This window comes from Amblyraja radiata, chromosome 13, assembly GCF_010909765.2.
Source record: "Amblyraja radiata isolate CabotCenter1 chromosome 13, sAmbRad1.1.pri, whole genome shotgun sequence".
NCBI lineage: Eukaryota > Metazoa > Chordata > Chondrichthyes > Rajiformes > Rajidae > Amblyraja > Amblyraja radiata.
In genome coordinates this window covers 50476668-50489825 of record NC_045968.1, presented here as the reverse complement: position 1 = coordinate 50489825, position 13158 = coordinate 50476668, and positions in this window count along the sequence as shown.

Sequence of the window (13158 nt, the reverse complement as noted above, 5' to 3'; positions counted from 1 at the left end):
AGTTTCTGTAGGGACAGAGCTGTAGCTGGAGACCAGTTTCTTAACATGGTCAGTACAGTGCTCACATCCCATATTTGGGAGTACCTGGTTCTTGGGGGATTAATATTAAAATGCCCCTCATGAGTTTGGTTACCAGGGTGTGTCCCAACAGAATGCCGCTCTGTTCCTTGCGCCAGGTATGTTGACAGAGCACTTCTGGCGCTGTTGATGGCACTATGACTGAGCGTCTCTTCGTAATGGAGGCTTGCCAGGAATTCCAGAACAGACGGGATGTTCATAGATCTGTGGGTGATGTTTATTGTTGTGACAGTACTTCCCATTTCTTGATGACACCAAGTACTGATTTTTTGGTGGACTGTCTGTGGCCCGCTGAAATAATTCCACTGTTCGGTCCGTCAGTCCCAGGTGTAGTAGAGGTGCTTTCAACTCTATAAATTAATAGGTTTATATAATTATGGCATGGGTAACTCCCCTTGTTGCGGGAAGAACCAGTAAATTAGGTCTATGATGGATGGTGATGCATGGTTCTAAAACCATGTCGATATCACCGGGACCGATGGTTGAGTAGGCCAATCGGGTACTATCAAAATACCAGACGCGGAGTCTACTGTTTATTCCTAAATACCCGACTGATGAGGCAGAAGGAGGGAATGCATAAATAATCCCCCAATGCAGCAACAAAGCATCTGTAGCCACTGCCCCAGGTTCTGGTTCCCAAGAACCTAATTCGATAACTGGTGAGAGCATGGATGTGAATAGGTCGTTATCTGGTGTTCCATACCGTGCTGTAATTCCAGCAATACATTTTTTATCCAACATCCATACAGTGTTTTCATAGACTTAGCGTGACCTGTTGTCTGCCACTAAATTCAGTTTACCTAGTAAGTTGGTAGCTGATATCCTAATATATTTCTGGATACACTATTGCCAAATTGTGTTGGCCAGATAGCCACATGATGTTGATATGTTTCCACCCATATGGTTGACATATGCTACCACGGTGGTGTAGTCAATTAGTAGTCTAACATACTGGTGATATAACCCAGAACAATATGACTTAAAGCCATGTAATGCACTCAACTTTCCCAGGTATTTATACCCAGCGTATGTAATGATGCCTCCTGTGCATTCCATCTCCCCCACAGCTGGAGATGGAATTGGTAGCATTCCATCCAAGTGCCCATCAGTATGTAGTTCCATAGACGGGTAGCTGTTAATGTTTGGATAGGAACAATGTCTAATGTTATGTTTCCACCATTTTTAGTACCATTGTGGCCTCTGTTGGTAGCTTCTTTGGTCTGTCAGAATGACCCTCATAATTTTTGAGTGCACGCATGTTTGCGCTCAGTAATTTGATAATGTAAAGGTCCGATTTATGTGGCTGGAACACAGCCACTATAATGCCAATTTTTCTACTACCAGTCTGATGGATGGTTTAGTTTACTGCAAGCCTCCATTAAGGCTGTAACCTTTTCTTACGGCAAAGTCACTGACATGTGAGCTGAGTTAAGAGTGAAACCGCAGATGATCCATTGTGTTAAATACATCTGTGGTCACCTCTAATGGGTACTGTATAGTAAGCATTTTTTAATACGATGCTTGCCATGTAGTAACCTAGGATCAATACCTTTGCAGTAACAAAGGTTCCCATCTAGTAATGAATATAAAGTACGAAAGTATTCAAATTAGTCAAATCTATGATGACGTGGCAACCACCATCTATTTTATGATAAAGATTTTTGGACACGAATTCCTGTGATTCGTGTTGGATGTCCTCCATTACTCCTTTTTTATTTGGGCACTGTAGTTCAGTATGCGCTTTTGATTATTTCTTTGCCTGTAAGCATGAACATTCAGTTCGGTACATGCTGAACTGGAGGATTATGTTTTGAATAATTCTATGGTATAACCCTATACTTCTTCCTCCATGGTTACTATTAGTAGATTTGTTACTTTTTTGGCATCCTCCGTGGACCTTGAGGTGCTGGTGTCTGGATCTGTAGTTGGGTCTGTGTTGAGGGTTAGCGCATTCCCCAGGAAGTAGTTTTTTGTTTTTTTTTTGTTTTGTTTTTTGACGTTGCTTTAATGAGCCCCAGGGTTTCCCTCTATGTCAAGGTCTTTACCTGTTTAGATAAGTTGGCTCCAAATTTTAACATTGGTGGTATGGAGGTTCCAGGTTTGCATAGGCCTGCAAATTAGGGTCTAAAGCCGGTTGGATGGTACTTCTTCCTAATGCTGTTTACTCGTATTGGTAGTTAGCAAAATAAGGCCAGTGCATCCTGGTGATCTAGTGTCGGGGTACACGGCAAGGCAGCAGGTAACTGACATGGACACTTCTCTCCCAGATGAACTGAACAACTTCTTTGCACGTTTTGATGCAGCAAACACCACACCCAAGGGGAGAGACAGCCCCTGCTTACAAACCGACCAGCCAGTCCTGACCATAGACTCAATGGACACACGGAGAATCCTGTCTAAGGTCAACCCGTGGAAAGCAGTCGGACCCGACAACATCCCAGGACGTGTGCTCAAGGAATGTGCTGAGGAGTTAGCAGATGTGCTAACAGACATCTTTAACATCTCCCTTAGTCAAGCCATTGTCCCCACATGCCTCAAAACTTCCACGATAATCCCCATAGCGAAGAAACCAGTGGTTGCCTGCCTAAATGACTACCGCCCTGTCGCCCTGACCCCAATAATAATGAAGTGTTTTGAACGCCTGGTGAAACCCCACATTACTGCCAGCCTCCCCTCATCGTTAGACCCCCTCCAGTTTGCCTATCGCCCCAACCGTTCTACAGAGGATGCCATCTATGCACACAGTACTCACGCATCTGGAAAAAAAAACACATACGCCAGAATCCTGTACATTGACTTCAGCTCAGCGTTTAACACCATCATTCCACAGAGACTTGAGGAGAAACTAACCCTGCTGGGCCTCAACGCCACCCTGTGTCACTGGATCTTGGACTTTCTGACAGAGAGACCGCAGTCAGTCCGTGTTGGCAAGAACACTTCAGGCTCGATCACGCTGAGCACCGGCTCCCCTCAAGGGTGTGTGCTCAGCCCGCTGTTGTTCACATTGCTCACACATGACTGTGCGGCCAGATTCAGGGACAATAAGATCATAAAATTCGCGGATGACACAACAGTGGTGGGACTCATCAGCGGAGATGACGAATCAATGTACAGGGAGGAAGTAAAACAACTAGTGGACTGGTGCGGCAAAAATAATCTAGAATTAAATGTCGACAAAACGAAGGAGATGGTTGTCGACTTCAGGAGGGCGCAGCCAAAGCATACACCCCTCAACATCAGTGGCACTACAGTGGAGAGAGTGGAGAGCATAAAGTTCCTCGGTGTGCAAATTACAGACAGTCTCACCTGGTCCAGGAACACCACTGGGACCATCAAACGGGCCCATCAGCAACTGCACTTCCTGAGGAAACTAAAACTCCCCACCAACATCCTCAGGACTTTCTACAGGGGTACGGTGGAGTCTGTACTCGCGTACTGCATAAATACGTTGTACTGCACCTGCAGCTGCTCGGACAGGAAGGCTCTGCAGAGAGTAGTGAGGGGAGCAGAGAGGATCATTGGCGTCTCCCTACCCTCGGTACAAGAACTGTTCCAGAGCCGCTGTCTGAAAAAAGCTCAGAGAATTGTTAAGGACAAACTGCACCCCTTCCACATACACCTGGATCTCCAGCCATCAGGCAAGAGATATCGCAGCATCAAAGCCTGCTACAAGACTGCTAAACAGTTTCCTACCACAAGCTGTGAGGCTGCTAAACAGTCACTCTGTACTCAGTCACCTGATTCTGCGGCTGGCACGGACACTTTAATAAATAACTGTCACTGGCCACTTTAATAACTGGCACTAGCCACTCAAATCAGCTGCCCCGGACATTTTTATGATTGGGTTATTGTATTTTAATGTTGTGTTTTACCTGCTTTTAACTATGTATACTGTTCCATCAGGGACTGGATTGTTTTTAGTGTTATTATGGGTGAAATGTTTTAAATTTCATGTGCGATGCTCCGCTATTCCCTGGGAAACGTCTTTTCATTTTGCACTGTACAACTGTTGCTTGCAAGATGACAATAAAGGTTGATTGATTGATTGATTGATTGGTTGGTCATGTCTTTTTTGTTTATTGTGCGGGCGAAACCCGTAATACTTTTGGAACATTCTTTCGTTTCAAGTCCCTGCCCTGCCATATTTTCAAATACACTGGTTGATGCTGGGAACATTCAGTGTTTTGCAGTTCCCTGATGGTAAGTGTCTTCCAATAGGTTTTCTGCACCCCATGTGCACTAGGGGTATGTTCTGCACCCCTGTTCAGGTTCAGCCCAGAATTGACCCCCTATACTCCCCTCTGATGAGGGAGAACACTGTGCAGCCCTACAAGAGGTACTGCTGTAGGACTTACTAGCTGCCCCCTGTGACTAGTCTCCATCTCCCGGAGCCTGCCACTTACCTGCTCCAACAGCCACTCCAGCTGGCTCCGATGCTCTCGGGCACCCAACCGGCTCCAATGCACATGGTCACTGGCCGTCGCGGCTGCTCCTGAAGCCGCTACTCCTGCGGCCGTTCCTGCTCCAGTTCCTGCAGCCACTCCACCCGGCTCCAATGCTCACGGGCACTGGCCGTCGCGGCTGCTCCTGAAGCCTCTCCTGCTCCAGCTCCTGCAGCCAGCCCAGGATTGACCCTCAGTGTTCCCCTCTGATGAGGGAGAAACACTGTGCAGCCCTACAAGAGGTACTGCTGTGGGGCTTACTAACTGCCCACTGTGGCTAGCCTCCATCTCCCGGAGCCTGCCACTTTGGGGTATTTCCTCCAGCAGCCGTTCCAACTGGCTCTTATGCTCTCGGGCATAGGCCACTCCCGGCTGCTGTTGATCCATCCTGCAGCCGCTCCAACCGGCTCCCGTGCTCACGGGCACTGGCCGCTCGCGGCTGCTCCTAAAGCCGCTCCAACCGACCCCCATGCGCACGGGCACTGGTCGCTCGCGGCTGCTTTGATCCCCGCTCCCAGCCGCTCCAACCGGCTCCCGTGCGCACGGGCAATGGCCGCTCGCGGCTGCTCCTAAAGCCGCTCCAACCGGCCCCAATGCGCACGGGCACTGGCCGCTCGCGGCTATTCAGAGTCGGACTCCTCGGAGTCAACGACTCTGTTAGTTGCTTACCTCTCCCGACCGGCCGGGGCCGGCGCGGGAGCGAAGTCAGGCACAGCTGTTCCCATTACGGGAGATCAGCGTGCCTTTGGCTGCTGCTGCCGGCTGCCCGCAACTCCGCGGTTCTCCCCCGCAAGCTTTCCCGCAGCCTTCGTGGATCCGGTCCAAGTCTCCACCTAAAAGGTAAGTGGAAGGAACGCAAAGTCTTCTTACCTGCTGTTCCCGACTTTCAAATTCTGGAACGCAGAGTCTCCTTACCTGCTGTTCCTGGCTTTCAAATGTTGCCGCTAAGGGAACGTCGTTCCCCCTGCTGTGACTCGTTGCAATGCATGTAGCGATATGACACGCATGCGTCCTGGCGGGGTTCTTCACGTAGTCACTCACGTGACTCCGAAGTAAAATGGCAGATGCAGTTTAATCCGATAACGTGTGCAGTGTTGTACTTTGGACGATCAAATGTAAGTGGAGAATATTCAATTCATGGCAAGACCCTTCAAAACATTACTGCAAACCTTGGGATCCAAATCCATAGCACTCTGAAAATGGCCAAACAAGTGGATAGAGTGGTAAAACAGGCACATGGTATTGTTGCCTTCATTGATAAAGGCATTGAGTATAAAACTCATGGAGTCATAATGTAGCTGTATCGGACTTTGGTTGTGCCGCCTTTGAAGTATTGCATGTAGTTCTACCCACCCCAATGCAGAAAGGATGTGGAGGTTTAGAGAGGGTGCAGTGGAGGGATACGGAAATGATGCCTGGATTTGAGGTTATTGGCTACAAGGAGAGGTTGGACAGACTTGGATTCTGTTCTCTAGAATGTCAGAGGTTGAGGGGAGACCCGATAAAAGTATATAAAATTATGAGAGACATCAATAGGGTAGACAATCAGAGCCTTTTTCCCAGATGGAATTATCAAATACAAGAGGGCATAGCTTTATGATGAGAGGGGCAGAGTTTAAAGATGTGCGGACCAAGTTGTTCTTTACAGATGGGTGCTTGGAATACACAGCCAGGGATGGTGGAGGAGGCAGATACAATAGTGACATGTAAGAAACATTTGGATAGGCACATGGATGGAGAATGGAGGAATATGGATTCTGTGCAGGCAGACGAGTAGCGGTCTTAGTTTTATGGCACAGACATTGTGGACCAAAGGTCCTGTTCCTGCTCTGTACTGTTCTTTATTTACTGATTTGTTGTATTAAGTACTTTGTTGTACAAAGTTATATATACATTTAAATAGTCTTAATCACATCCTTTTCTGAGCATCATTACAAGGTTGATAGTTAAGACCTTCTTCTCAATGTGATGTACTGGAGAGAAACCAGCAGCTAGTTTGCTTTCACAGGCAATGTACTAACTTGTAGATAATCTGTTCTAAAAATGATAATAGTGTGATAAATATTAGCAACATTGCTTCTGCTCTTCTTCAGAGATGAAGGACCACTAATATCCAATAGTCAACAGAGTGGGGTATTGAAATCTTATCACAACGCACAGCGGTTTTATGTGTTGTGCATAAGAACATTAAAATAATCAGATTATTAAATGCATTTGTTATTCTTGATTTAGTTCTGAAAATGTCCTTACATCCCACAGGGTGTTTTTTGAAGGTGAAGAGCAAAATTGCAATGAGAACGACCGCGGGAATAGACATTAGAGAATAATACATCCTTGTTTGACATTGATCTTCACTGAAATTGCTTCTGGATGTAAGTAATTTATTTCCGCAATCACTCTTGAATTATGCCATCAAAGTGTATAGTGAGGTCAAAGAAAGCCAAGTATGAAGGGTGCCAATCCAAAAGATCTCCTGTCCATTTCCATCCATTGACGCTTCTTGACTCTCTAAATTCCTCCAGCAGATTGTGTCAGGCCATGTAACAGAGACTGGTTTTATTTCCTGTACATGTCATTGAGTTTTTGGGTGGTGAAGATCATGTCCACTGTTCAGTTTAGTTTAGTTGCGATCGTCCGGTGCCAGGGAGCTGACATCCACCCGATGCAAGAGCTGATCGCCTCGATGCGGAGGGTCCAAACGCCGCCGGTTACGGGAGTCAAGATCGTCCCATCAATGGAGGGCTCGAGGCCCCCGACTGCTGGAGAGCTAAGGGAAGAGATTTCGCCTTCCATCACAGTGAGGAACGCGGAGGAGTCACTGTGGTGGATATTTATGTTAAATGTATTTTGCATGTTCCGTTGCTTTTTATAGTAGGACTGACTTGGCGAATGAAATTCCTTGTATGTTGCAAAACATACTTGGCTAATAAAGTATTATTGTGATTGTGATTATGATTGATTTAGAGATACAGCACGGAAACAGGCCCTTCAGCCGATCGATTCCGCACCGACCATTGAGGGGGGATCTTATAGAAACTTACAAAATTCTTAAGGGGTTGGACAGGCTAGATGCAGGAAGATTATTCCCGATGTTGGGGAAGTCCAGAACTAGGGGTCACAGTTTAAGGATAAGAGGGCAGTCTTTTAGGACCGAGATGAGAAAATCATTTTTTACACAGAGAGTGGTGAATCTGTGGAATTCTCTGCCACAGAAGGTAGTTGAGGCCAATTCATTGGCTATATTTAAGAGGGAGTTAGATGTGGCCCTTGTGGCTAAAGGGATCAGGGGGTATGGAGAGAAGGCAGGTACAGGATACTGAGTTGGATGATCAGCCATGATCATATTGAATGGTGGTGCAGGCTTGAAGGGCCAAATGGCCTACTCCTGCACCTATTTTCTATGTTTCTATGACCAGTGATCACCGCACACTAAGGACAATCCTACACACACTAGGGACAATTTACACATATACCAAGCCAATTAACCTACAAAACTGTATGTCTTTGCGTTGAGGGAAGAAACCAAAGATCTTGGAGAAAACCCACGCAGGTCATGGGGAAAGTGTACAAACTCCGTAGTGACAGCACCTGTGGTCAGAATTGAACCTGGGTCTCTGCCGCTGTTCGGCAGTCGCTCTAGCACTGCATCACTACACTGCCGTTCTCTGTCTTGAGATCGACTGTGATTTGGAGGGGTGGGAGATTGCAACCTTCACGTGGTCCGCCCTGTTTTCAACAAATGCAATCAACCTGGCGTGCACAATTAAATAAGATCAAATAGAACAAGTTGTCCTACAACTTTAGGCTGTGCACGCCACACGCAAGAAACATAGAAACATAGAAATTAGGTGCAGGAGTAGGCCATTCGGCCCTTCGAGCCTGCACCGCCATTCAATATGATCATGGCTGATCATCCAACTCAGTATCCCGTACCTGCTTTCTCTCCATACCCTCTGATCCCCTTAGCCACAAGGGCCACATCTAACTCCCTCTTAAATATAGCCAATGAACTGGCTTCAACTACCCTCTGTGTCAGAGAGTTCCAGAGATTCACCACTCTCTGTGTGAAAAAAGTTCTTCTCATCTCGGTTTTAAAGGATTTCCCCCTTATCCTTAAGCTGTGACCCCTTGTCCTGGACTTCCCCAACATTGGGAGCAATCTTCCTGCATCTAGCCTGTCCAACCCCTTAAGAATTTTATAAGTTTCTATAAGATCCCCTCTCAATCTCCTAAATTCTAGAGAGTATAAACCAAGTCTATCCAGTCTTTCTTCATAAGACAGTCCTGACATCCCAGGAATCAGTCTGGTGAACCTTCTCTGCACTCCCTCTAGAGCAATAATGTCCTTCCTCAGATTTGGAGACCAAAACTGTACACAATACTCCAGGTGTGGTCTCACCAAGGCCCTGTACAACTGCAGTAGAACCTCCCTGCTCCTATACTCAAATCCTTTTGCTATGAAAGCTAACATACCATTTGCTTTCTTCACTGCCTGCTGCACCTGCATGCCTACTTTCAATGACTGGTGTACCATGACACCCAGGTCTCGCTGCATCTCCCCTTTTCCTAGTCGGCCCCCATTTAGATAATAGTCTGCTTTCCTGTTTTTGCCACCAAAATGGATAACCTCACATTTATCCACATTATACTGCATCTGCCAAACATTTGCCCACTCACCCAGCCTATCCAAGTCACCTTGCAGTGTCCTAGCATCCTCCTCACAGCTAACACTGCACCCCAGCTTAGTGTCATCCGCAAACTTGGAGATATTACCTTCAATTCCCTCATCCAGATCATTAATATATATTGTAAATAGCTGGGGTCCCAGCACTGAGCCTTGCGTTACCCCACTAGTCACTGCCTGCCATTGTGAAAAGGACCCGTTTACTCCTACTCTTTGCTTCCTGTTTGCCAGCCAGTTCTCTATCCACATCAATACTGAACCCCCAATGCGTGTGCTTTAGGTTTGTATACTAATCTCTTATGTGGGACCTTGTCGAAAGCCTTCTGGAAGTCCAGATACACCACATCCACTGGTTCTCCCCTATCCACGCTACTAGTTACATCCTCGAAAAATTCTATAAGATTCGTCAGACATGATTTACCTTTTGCTCCCAAAACTACAGCAGTTCTGAGTAAAGTCTGCCTGTCCTTGGCCACTACTTTAACTGTTTTTACTTCTCTCCTCCCACTTGGGCTAGAGCCAATCAGTCGTATCCCTTGCTAACCTCCTGCTGCTGTTGCTCCCAAAACTACAGCAGTTCTGAGTAAAGTCTGCCTGTCCTTGGCCACTATTTTAACTGTTTTCACTTCTCTCCTCCCACTTGGGCTAGAGCCAATCAGTCGTATCTCTTGCTAAGCTCCTGCTGCTGTTGCTCCCAAAACTACAGCAGTTCTGAGTAAAGTCTGCCTGTCCTTGGCCTCTACTTTAACTGTTTTCACTTCTCTCCTCCCACTTTTCCAAATCTGAGGAAGGACATTATTGCCATAGAGGGAGTGCAGAGAAGGTTCACCAGACTGATTCCTGGGATGTCAGGACTGTCTTATGAAGAAAGACTGGATAGACTTGGTTTATACTCTCTAGAATTTAGGAGATTGAGAGGGGATCTTATAGAAACTTACAGAATTCTTAAGGGGTTGGACAGGCTAGATGCAGGAAGATTGCTCCCGATGTTGGGGAAGTCCAGGACAAGGGGTCACAGCTTAAGGATAAGGGGGAAATCCTTTAAAACCGAGATGAGAAGAACTTTTTTCACACAGAGAGTGGTGAATCTCTGGAACTCCCTGCCACAGAGGGTAGTTGAGGCCAGTTCATTGGCTATATTTAAGAGGGAGTTAGATGTGGCCCTTGTGGCTAAGGGGATCAGAGGGTATGGAGAGAAGGCAGGTACGGGATACTGAGTTGGATGATCAGCCATGATCATATTGAATGGCGGTGCAGGCTCGAAGGGCCGAATGGCCTACTCCTGCACCTAGTTTCTATGTTTCTATGTTTCTATGTCCTTGGCCTCTACTTTAACTGTTTTCACTTCTCTCCTCCCACTTGGGCTAGAGCCAATCAATCGTATCTCTTGCTAAACTCCTGCTGCTGTTGCTCCCAAAACTACAGCAGTTCTGAGTAAAGTCTGCCTGTCCTTGGCCTCTACTTTAACTGTTTTCCCGGCACTGACTCACTTCTCTCCTCCCACTTGGGCTAGAGCCAATCAGTCGTATCTCTTGCTAACTCCTGCTGCTGTTGCTCCCAAAACTACAGCAGTTCTGAGTAAAGTCTGCCTGTCCTTGGCCTCTACTTTTCAACTGTTTTCCCGGCACTGACTCACTTCTCTCCTCCCACTTGGGCTAGAGCCAATCAGTCGTATCTCTTGCTAACTCCTGCTGCTGTTGCTCCCAAACTACAGCAGTTCTGAGTAAAGTCTGCCTGTCCTTGGCCTCTACTTTTCAACTGTTTTCCCGGCACTGACTCACTTCTCTCCTCCCACTTGGGCTAGAGCCAATCAGTCGTATCTCTTGCTAACTCCTGCTGCTGTTGCTCCCAAAACTACAGCAGTTCTGAGTAAAGTCTGCCTGTCCTTGGCCTCTACTTTTCAACTGTTTTCCCGGCACTGATTCACTTCTCTCCTCCCACTTGGGCTAGAGCCAATCAGTCGTATCTCTTGCTGAACTCCTGCTGCTGTTGCTCCCAAAACTACAGCAGTTCTGAAGAAGTTCTGAAGAAGAAGACTGTGATTTGGGAAGCAGAAATTGGCCAGAGGGTAGGCAGTTGAGGGCGACCCTGACAATGACTTTCCCTTGTGATGGATAACAGAGACAGTCAGACCTATCTCCTTTCTTGAAGATGGGCATTATTCCAGCATCTTTGAGATCCCATCCTAATTTCTCCTATTCCAGGAGAGGACAATAATAATTTAGATTTGTGATGAAGCTCTTCATGTTGTAGAGTATCAGTGGAGATGCCATCTCCTATTTAGTCTTATTATTTTAATTCGGGATATGGCCTCTCAACTGGTCATACAAGCCTCAATAGTAAGGCTGAAACATTTATGAAATATTAAATATTAGAAAAACGATAGTGAAAGGCTTAGATAGAGTGGATGTGGAGAGGATGTTTCCACCAGTGGGAGAGTCTAGGACATAATAAAAGGACGGTCCCATCGGTAGGAGAAGAGGAGAAATGTATTTATTCAGAGGGAGGTGAATCTGTGGAATTCTTTGCCACAGGCGGCTGTAGAGGCCAAGTCAGTGGATATTTTTAAGGCAGAGATAGATAGATTCTTGATTAGTACCGGTGTCAGAGGTTATGGGGAGAAGGCAGGAGAATGGGCTGAGATAGATCAGCCATGGTGGAGTAGACTTGAGCTCCAAGTAGACTTGTTTTAGTGGGTTTTTGAGCCACTTCTCTGTGTAAAACCTAAAAGACCGGTGTTCTCAACCCTGGTGAGATCCTGGAGCACTTATTTATAATTACCAAATGTGTGGAAATCCTTAGAATAGCCCATTAATTATTAATCTATAATCAGCATAAAGCAACATTAAAAGTTGTAATATATCAGAGAAGACTTCAGTGATATTCCATCTGTCCAGAATTTGTAAAATATATTAAAACTATTAGCTATGATTGAATGGCAGAATAGACTTGATGGCCTGAATGGTCTAATTCTACTTGTATCACTTATGACCTAAAACCAATGATCCTTCTTGAAAGTAAGATTGAAAACAAGGAACTGTGGTTAAGTGATGTTTCAGTTCGGGATCATTCTTCAGAACAAATGTGGTGTTGGTGGGGGTGTGAGGGGGTGGGGGTGAGGCGAACAGGACAGTGAGAAACGAGAAAGAGAAGAGGGGCTTACAACCCAACAGTATAAACATTGAATTCTCCAATTTTAGACAATCCACCTACAAAACCTTGCTCACCCTTCCCAGTGTCCCACCTGGAAGCACACTCATTTCACCCTTCCTCCTCACCTTCCGCCTATATTCCTACCTCTGGCTTCACAATTCTCACTTCTTCTCTCCTTATCTCATACCTTTGTCTTTTTAACTCTGGCCTTTGTCCAAGCATTTGCCTTTCAAAACCTCCCCCCCCCCCCCCCCCCCCCCACTCACCTGTATCCACCTATCACTCACCATGCTTTGTCCTGCCTCTCCGCTCTCCCAGCTCATCAATCAATCTGAAGGAGCGTCCCAATGGCCACAGTGGCGTAGCAATAGAGTTGCTGCCTTACAGCACTTGCAGCACCGGAGACCCGGGTTCATTCCCGACTACGGGTGCTGTCTGTACGGAGTTTGTACGTTCTTCCCGTGACGGCGAGGGTTTTCTCTGAGATCTTCGGTTTTCTCCCACACTCCAAAGACGTACATGTATGTGGGTTAATTGGCCTGGTGTATGTGTATTGGTGTATGTGTAAATTGTCCCTAGTGTGTGTAGGTTAGTGTTAATGTGCGGGGATCGCTGGGTGGTGTGGACTTGGTGGGCCGAAGGGCCTGTTTCCACGCTGTATCTCTAAACTAACCTAAAATAAACCTAGAACATCCCCTGTTCCCCAGAGATGCTGCCTGACTCAGTGAGTTACTTCAGCACTTTGAGTCTCTTCTTGAAAGTAACCTGTTTAACCAAGCTCAGTTTTATATTGGTTGAAGT